The following is a 9,927-nucleotide window of genomic DNA, read 5'->3' on the forward strand; positions in this document are numbered from 1 at the left end:
TACATAAACGCATATGACTCAGGATAAAGATTAAATTATAACTTCTATACTTTATTTTAATAAATAACATAGTAAAATTTAAGAAAAACCCTTAGTAACTTACATTCAAACTTTAAGTCTAAGAGTACTTAGTATCAAATTTAAGATTTCCGTAAATCTATTCATTTCAAGAAGAATTGTAATTTGTCACATCAAGTATATTTAGAACATTCATATGAAATAGAATTTCATGAAAACTTTACTAGTAATGCTGCTAATACTCCAATACAAGTTTAGAAAATATATTAAAGCATTTTCCTTAAGTTTATTCAAGTGAAGCCAATTTTTGATTTGGCATCTCCTCAAGCTTATCCCTCCTCAAGCTTATTGGCATCTCCTCAAGCTTATCCTCACTCATTTTTCTTTTCTTTTCTTTTTTCTCTTTTTATTCTTTTTTTTCCTTTTTTTTTCTTTTCAGATTTTTTCAATCTTTTCTTTTCTTTTTCATTTTCAAGTGAGGATTACTATATCTGGATAGCTTTTAATTATTTTTAACTTCACTATCCTCTTCTTAAAGTTAAAACTCTTTTCCTTTTTTCACTTTATAAATTCATATTAGTTTATGATTAAGTTTCACTCTTTTCTTCTTAAATGAAATTCTAAAATTCTTAATACTTAAAAAATATAGTTTTCTTTATTTTAAATAGAAAACATAGTCTTATCCTTTTGTACCAAATATCTTTAACTTAGATTTGACCTTAATTATTAGAAACTTTTACCTAAATTTACAATAATGTTTACAAACATAAGTATAGTCTTTTAAAGTTAAACCATAACATCCCAAGTCATGTTAAATTAATTTTAAAAATATATTTAATTGAGGAAAACTAAAATTTAGTTTACTTCTGTTTAAAATAAATTTTTCTTTCCCCCAAACTTAAAGTATTAAGTAATTTATAAATGTTCAGTACAAAATTTAGTTGGTGAAAAAAAACATTAAATGTATAAAAATAAAAACTAACATGTAGAGGATTTCAGAGTATGGAACTAGGCTCTGGCATACCTTAGGTACTAACTTTAAAAATACATACAGACTTTAAAGCATTAAATGAAATATAATATATTTTAAGGGATTTGCTGAAAATTAAAAAAAGAAATAAAATCTGAAAAATACTAGAAATGCCAAAAAAGTAAAAATCTATAATTACTATTGCAAAGTATGCCCACAACACATCCTTAAAATGAAAAATCTTACTACAACAGTTTTAAAACAACAACAAATAACAACCAATAAAAATAATAAACAAACCTAAAACAAACTAACTCTTAAGATATCAATCTTTATCGCCTTCCTAATCATGATCATCTTTTTCTTCTTCTTCTTCTTCTTCATCATCATAATGATCTGGAGCATAAGGAGTGAAGCTGGGGCAAGTTGGAAATTCCAAATCATACTCACCCCTAAGATATCTAACCATAGCCTCCTCATAAGCTATATCATGTTGAACTCTCCTCTACTTATATTCATCATTTTAAGCATTCTTTGCTTAAATTCCTCCAATCCTATTATGTATATTCACAATATCCATTTATTGAATCATGAGCTGCTCCATAATATTTTCATGTGAAGCAAAGTGAGATATAGATGCCCCTACAACTGATGTTGAGGGTCTATCACTACCTCCACTCTTACACTCAACAAATGATTCAACTCTTTGAAATGTATGCTTCCCAACATGATTTTGTGGTTGCAGATTTTCCTCGTTTCTATGTGACTCTACTCTTGATTGCTCACATAAAGTGAAAATCAGGGCAGGGTTACCCAAACCACTAGCTGTAGCACTACAAACTATAATTTGAGCATGATGAACTATAAGAGCACCAACATCTACTGCCTTCATTTCTGAATGCAAAAGTTTAGCACAACTCCATCCATCATTACTTCACTTAACCATGAAAAATTCCAAATTTTAGATCTTTCATAATGTAGGAAAAATCCATGGTGAAAATTAAAAATTTTTAAGTTAAAGTGAAGCTCTTACCAAGAGAAGATGAAATCTAAGATTTTTGGCCTTCAAAATCTTCTCAAATGTGCACAATATGAAGCTTTAGGTCACTGTTTAGAGGTAGGAGATGACCCAAACAGTAAAAATGGTGTTTTATTGAGTGATTTTGTAATTTTTTAGGCAATTTGGTTTTTTGAGAATTTGACGCTTCAGGCGCCAACGCCTAAATTTTTCAGATTTCATTTTCTGTGAAAATTTGTTGCGTACCACTTTACGCCAACCTCTAATAAAGTCAAATAAACATTTATTATCATAATTAAACATTCTAACTTCAAACATTCAAAAATAACACAAAACTCACTTTTATATATAAAATTCATGTTATTATAAACTAATTACTTTCAAGCCAACAAAATCTAATTCAGTGTTCAAAGCAAACTAAACATCGTAACAATGAAATCTAAACATCAAAATGCCAAAAAAAATATCAATAGAGTTCAACAATAAAAGTAAATTTAATTTAACACAACATAATAACATAAGAAAACAATTTAAAACAAAACGTTCCGTGCATAAAGTAATTTCCAACATCTTCTTTGCTCTCGTCGTCCTTGATATCTCCCATGGATTTATAGTGCACGTATAAGTTGTAGAAGAGTCAATAAGAAAATTCTTTAGTTGAATCATTCTTAATCCAAGCATGTTTCTTGAACATACGTACCAAACCATCTTCAATACGACCAATATGTTCAAAATGTTCCTTCAACTTCCAGTCCAAATGATCCAACATTTCAAGAACATCCCCAATTGCATGCATAAGGATTTGTACCACTTTTTCTATCTTCTTGATCTTTTTCAAAAGTGCATTCGAACTGAAGTAAGGCTGAATATATGATGAATTTTGAGATGCTTGATCCATCAAAACATTCATATCATTCTCATCTCCCATTCCAATACAGTTGCAATAGACTTTTGGGTCCATCATCTTCCAAGGAAGAAGCACTTTCTCCCAAATTTTATAAGGTACTTGCGATTGAATGCAAAGTAGAAAAATAGTGGATGGATGTTCCAGTCCAGTAACAGATCCATCAACATTGAACCCAAAAATTGTTTCACAATTATTGCATTAATATCAACAAGTTTTCCAGTATGAATACAACAATTCAAAATATCACTTTCCTTAGTTACCTTACTGATTTTCAAAGTGGGGAGTAATTTTAATGCAATAAAGAAATGCCACGGCTTAGATGCAGGATTTAACAATGGTGAAGAAAAACTTACATTTCTATCATCTCTGGCCTCCCAATTTACATCTTCATCCATAAGGTATCGATAGAGTTCATTCATATTATCTCTTGTAGGGGTAAAATTTGTGTAGTGGAAAATAGAAACACTTTCATTCATAAGCATTTTGTTTATTCTTGAAGGAGTGAATTGCACAAACCTGCCTTGCACATAGAAAATTCCTTGGTTGAATCCATGTAGATTTGCATTAAACTAATTGCTAAACTTTTAAAAGTTAAATTACAAAAACTAAAAAAAGTTTTTGTGACAAAGAGTTTAATTTTAGAAAGAATCCTTCCCCTTTACAATGAGTATATGGATTGTGAAGAAATTAAAATCATTCAAAAATATATATATAAATTATTTTGTGTGAAATAGGAGCAATCTTATTATTTACCCTTTTCCAAGTACATAAAGAACATTGACTAACCCAGAATTTGGTCCCTAATTTCGTGGTTAGGTTGGGAGGATACCTTCTACAACTCTAGAGCTCCCATTGCTCTTTCACATAAGGGCTAACAATCTTCCATTAGTTTCCAATCAACTGGACAAAATTGAGGATTTTAATCTGTTACTTTAAAATCACTAATTCTAAATCTAAAAAAGTATATTTCCCTACTTTTTTGCACTTAACCTCATGGATGACATCCTCACCCATAGAATCAAATGTGATTCTCCCCATGTTATAGAAATCATAGCCCTTTCAGAACATATGTTTCTCAACACATTTTAACATTTTTTTTAACATTTCACATTTTAACATTTTAATTGGCCAGATCAAAATGTAAATGAAGATCAGAGTTCAAATCATCACAAATCATTGACATTTAAAACCGATAAAAAAAATCAATTCTTTACAAAACCATATCTCAAAGTAGGGAGAAGGATAAATAAGACTAATCAAAATTCATGAGACGGATAGGACAAAACATAGATTTCATATATAAGAATAAGTTTACAAAAAAAAAAGAAATAAAAGAACACAACTTATCTCACAATCCTTCCCAAGAAAATCCCTAAAAGTTCTCTTCAAGTATTTTCCCTCTTTATAAGCACTCTTAATTCTCTTTTAGAAGTGTAATCAAGAAGAAATCTTTCACTTTCCCTCTCCTCTTACATTATTTAAAGAAAATCTCCAAGCCTTTGACTCTCTCTCTCTCTCTCTCTGTCTCTCTTACTCATGCCCCTTTTCTGCTCTCCATGCCACCACTCCATGGGTTTAGAACAAGTGTCCCTTTTGAAACTCAAGCAAAATTATCCCGAAACGCCTTAATCTGTAAAATGTTGTCTTTGGCACTCGTTTTGGCACTTTAGGGGTCAACTTGCTTAAGATCGTGCTGATATGGGCTTTGGCGCTTCAGGTGCCAAATTTGGTGCTTCAGGCACCAAATCTGATGCTTCAGGCACCACCTCTCTGTCAAATGGTGCTTCAAGTGCTAGCTCTCTATAAAGTGGCGCTTCAGGTGCCAGTTTTGATGCTTCAGGTGCCAGAATCTCAAAATTCACAGTTTTAGTTCCAAATTTCATACTTTTTGCTACTTTTACTCCAAATGCCTAGAATTGATAAACTTGCAATAAAAATAAGAAATTACCCTTCTTTAAAGTGCAGTATCTCAAAAAATAATCGTATCTCAAGAAATAATCGTAAAATGTGTACTTAAAACAACATATTATTTTGGTGTATCATGAGGTAACCCAGATTTATGTTTGTTTCTGTTATTTATCATATATATATATATATTTAATGGCGCTTGATTTTGCTCTGCTAGGGTTAGGGATCCATGGCTATGCACCTTCAACTCTTCTCAACTCCTCTCTCCTGTAAAACATCCATTTTTGTTGCTATTGCTTCAAACAACATAGTTTGTGCTTTCCTACTGAGTAAAAAGTTTTGTGGTGGTCTTTTGTTTTTCCTTGGCTTACCTTTTTTGAGTTGTGATTTACTGTTCCAGTGCTTTTCATCTTCTGGCTGATTTCTTATTCACTGTTTTATTGTTCTCTGCTGTCTTTAGGCAAACAATGGATATTTCACTTCAACAAGCTGACCATATATATGTGGGAAAGTTTTATGCTGCAGCTGCATCTCCTTCGGGCCTGTTGGGAGGCAAATTAGTTTTCCCTCAAGCTTACCATGATGCCATGATTGTAGAAGAGGAGAGTTACTTATTTAAGAGAGGATCCAAGAAGAGTGGTAAGTCTGCCTTTTTCTTCTCTGAAATGAAGTTGTAGACCTATCCATGAGATGTAAATTTACCCTTATTGATAAGTTTCAGTTAAACTATACAAAAAAGGATATAATAAGAAAATCTTTGAGGATTTCAAATTATCTGGGCACTGTAAAGTGGGGTTGTTCGATGGGAGGCATGGTATGATTCACTTGATCAATGAAGAAGAATATGCAAGGATATTCTCCAAGAAGTTGATTTACATAGAAGGAAACCAAATGAAATTGCTGAAAATAGACTACTGATTTTGACCCTGGGAAAGAACTTCCTATCATTCATATTTGGTTTAAACTCCCAGGTTTAAAGCTACACTTTTTTCAACATAAAGTCCTCTTCTCTATTGAAGCTCTGCTGGGCAGGCCAATGAAACTTTATGCCTACACTTTCAATGTGACTAGGCTTTAAGAGGCTAGGATTTTAGTGGAAAGGGATATTACCCTCCCTCCAATTGATGAGTTTTGGTTGGGCACTAAACAAAATGAGTATTGGAATCCCATAATCATGGATCAGAAACCTTTTTACTGTACTCATTGTAAAATGTTTTGTCATAATGACCAAAAATGTTTTAGACTACATCCCTACCTCAAGCATACAAAACAAACTTATTTTTCCCAAAGGCTATCCCTTCAGAGGTTCAGGCAGATGTTGCACCCACTCCTGATTCGTATGCTGAGATTGTTTTACAACCCCCTAATCAAGGAGACTCATCTCTGTTAGTCAAACATCTTCCAAACCTAGAACAACTTGACCCACACACTTCTCAGGTGGAGACTGCCATGGCTAAGCTGCAAGAATGGCCTTTACAACAAACTCAGTTATCAAATAAGATTAATTTCACTAAGGTCCAAGTTATTCCAGACCCACATAACATTTTCCAAGTGGAGGCTGCTATGACTGATTTACAGGAACAGTTTAGACATACTTTTTAGCATACTTGACCTGTTCAGATGGAACAAACTATTATGATTAGCAAATTCAGAAAGTCAAGAAGAAAATGAAGGGACATTTGGAGAATAAGAACTCATTGAATGAAATTTTCATTAATGAAGCTGATAGCTCCTGTTCCTCTAGGAGGGATTCCTTAACTAGGCTTACTAGGGGTAGGTCCAAGCCCTCCCACCATGATTAATCTTCTCTGTTGGAATATAAGTGGGATTGCCCACCCCTTTCTCTAAAAAGGCTCCAATTTCTTAACTAAAAAGTATAGATTGTGGTGAATGACCAATTTAGAGCCTTTGGTTCACCAAAACTCTAATATGATTAATAAGTCTTTCACTGGTTTTCATCACTTGTCCAATTATAATAATAAGATATCATTATTCTATAGAAAAGAAAGTTAGTGCTCCCTTTTGATTAACCATCCCCAAATCCTCCATCTCTTCATTAATATATCAAGTAATAGTCACAATTATTTATGCATGTTGTAACACGCAGGATAGAGTGGAACTTTATTCCAAATTGCATTTCATTAGTCCTGCTATCAACTCTAATTGGCTGATTAAGGGGGATTTTAACAATCTTGCTTCTCCCATTGAAAAGGGGGTACAGTACCAAATCTGGCTTTTATGACTAAGTTCATTGAGAATATTTAGGTTGCAGGGCCTTTTGATTTGGGATTTACTTGATCTCAATTTACATGGAGAAGGGGAAAAACTTGGGAAAGGTTGGACAAATTCCTAACCAATGATCAATGGTTCCAATCTTATCTACACACTGCTGTCTCACATCTCTCCTTGGTTGGTTCTGACCACAGACCTTTATTAATCTCAATTAATGCTATGCTACCAATGGTCCTCATCCTTTCAGATATCTTAATATGGGGTCCTCCCTTTTTTATTTTTTTCATACCATTTTTACTAATTGGAAGGATATCTCACATCCCAAACCTCTCATCAAGCTGTGGTTACTATAGAAGAAAGTCAGTAAAGAACTCAGGCAATGGAATTGGGAAACCTTTGGGGATGTTTACAAACAGGTGGAACAGGCTGAGCATATTCTAACCCAATTAGAAAATACCAGTCAGATTGATGATGCTACTATCTTTGCTTCTAACCAGAAAGTTCTCTCTACCTCTGCATGCCTGGAGACTTTCCTAAAGCAGAAAGCTGCTATTAACAAATTTATTGATGGGGATAGAAATACTAGCTATTACCATGTCTGTATCAAGTGTAAAGAAAATGTAATGAATATTTCAAGTATATTTTAACTTCCTCCTCTCCAAAGAGATCACAGCTGGATGGTTCCCTCTTCATTGAGGAAGTTAACTATGTTCAAGAACTGAATCTTACTGATCTCCCCACTAAGGAAGAGATTTAGGGAGCTCTCATTTCCATTGACCCAAGTAAAACTGCTGGACCTAAAGGATTCTCCTCATATTCTTACAAGAAGTGTTGGAATATTATTAAACCTGAGGTGATTTCTGCCATCTAAGCCTTCTTTAGAGGTTCTTCTCTGTCTAATTATTTCAGTGCTTTGACCAAAAGAAAATATGTTGATATTTCCATACCTATTTTACACTATTTTTGATGATATTGCACTTTAAAGGAAGGCATTTTTGATGTTTTGTTGCAAGAATGATGAATTAGGGTCAGTGGAGTAAAAAGATGCAAAAAGGAGCCAATTTGGATCAAAAAGAACCAAAATGTGATGATTTGCACTAGGGCTCCGACGGCAAGCCCAACAGCGCCGATGACGAGCCCAACGGCGCTGACGATGAACTTTTCCCGAGACTCCAGGATTAATTCACTTAGAAGGCCCACCAACGGTGCCCTCGAGACTGCCGACGGTGAGCTCGGCGGTTATGTCCAACAAAGCATTGGATGAGAATGAATTTTGGAGGGGTGCTTAGGCAACTCTTGGAAAAACTCATCCACAACTTTAGAAGAAAATTTTGGCCAAAAATTTGAGAGAGCTAAGGATCCTGGATGTTAGAAAAGTCCTGAAGGTTGGAGAGGTCTCATTAGTGTTTGCTAGAGAGTCTAAATTGTGAGGAATTCTTCAAGAGATTGTAAGAGTGGAGGGAAAGTGAGAGATTTCTTCTTCCTTACTGCTTCGAAGAGGAATTTTGTGTGTTGTAAGGAAAGGAAGAGATTCAGAGGAACTTCGACGAGTTTTCTTGGGGAGAAATTAGAGATAAGTTTATTTATTGTTGTATTTTCTATGACTTTTATTTTATATATTTTCCCCATAGATCTGAGTAGTTCTCTCTGTCTTTCTCCTTGTCTTGAGATTTGTGAAATGGTGATTTGAATTGGTGAAGCCATGAAAATGTTAAAGAAATTGTGATGATCTTTTCACTTCAATCTTAATTTACGTTCAATCTGGCCAATTGATTTATTAAAATATGTTGAGTTTTATAACTAAAGTGAAGATTACATATTTTCACTTATATGTTGAGTTTTCATAACTAAAGTGAAGATTACATCTTTCCATTGTATTAAAATATGTTGAGTTTTACAACTAAAGTGATGATCTTTTCACTTATATTTTTAAGCATGTATAAATTCGCTGTCAAGTTTTTGGTGCCGTTGTTGGGGAGTAAAAAAGAATCACAATTAGAGTAACGGACAAATTAGAATTATTAGAAAATGTGTACTTAAATTGCAACTTATTTTTGTATTTAGTTAATTATTTTACTGTGTACTGATTTCAAATTGTATGCGTAAATTTAGACCTGAAAATCTTACACCCTACGATTCAGAATTAGAACGCACTATTAGAAAAATTAGAAGATTGAGAAGAGAACCTAGAAATTCTGATACAATAGAAAATAACATGAACAATCAAGGAATAGAGAGTGAATACCAACCTAGACCCCTGCAAGATTATGCAAATCCTACAATTGATGAAATTCACTTATCTATCCAAAATCCTGATGTAGCTGCTAATTCATTTGAGCTTAAACCTGCTATTATCCAAATGGTACAAAACAATCAATTTGGAGGTACACCAAATGAAGATCCTAATTTACACCTCGCTAGTTTCTCAGAACTGTGTGCTACTTTTAAATACCAAAACAATCAATTTGGAGGTACACCAAATGAAGATCCTAATTTACACCTCGCTAGTTTCTCAGAACTGTGCTACTTTTAAATACGACAGAGTTTCAAACGATGCTGTTAAACTTAGACTTTTCCCTTTTTCACTGAGGGATAAGGCTAAGATGTGGTTAAAATTGATAGCACCAGGATCTATTAGAACTTGGGGAGAACTTTCATAGAAATTTCTATCCAAATATTTCCCTCCATCCAAAACTGCTAAACTTAGAAATGACATAACATCGTTCTGTCAAATTGATGGAGAGTCAATATACAAAGCTTGGGAGAGATTTAAAGATCTTATTAGGAAATGCCCTCATCATTCGTTACCAGATTGGTTGATAATTCAAACTTTTTATAATGTATTAGTGGGATCACTTAGATCGATTATAGATG

The sequence above is a fragment of the Phalaenopsis equestris genome, unplaced genomic scaffold, assembly GCF_001263595.1.
Source record: "Phalaenopsis equestris unplaced genomic scaffold, ASM126359v1 Scaffold001154, whole genome shotgun sequence".
Taxonomy (NCBI): Eukaryota; Viridiplantae; Streptophyta; class Magnoliopsida; order Asparagales; family Orchidaceae; genus Phalaenopsis; species Phalaenopsis equestris.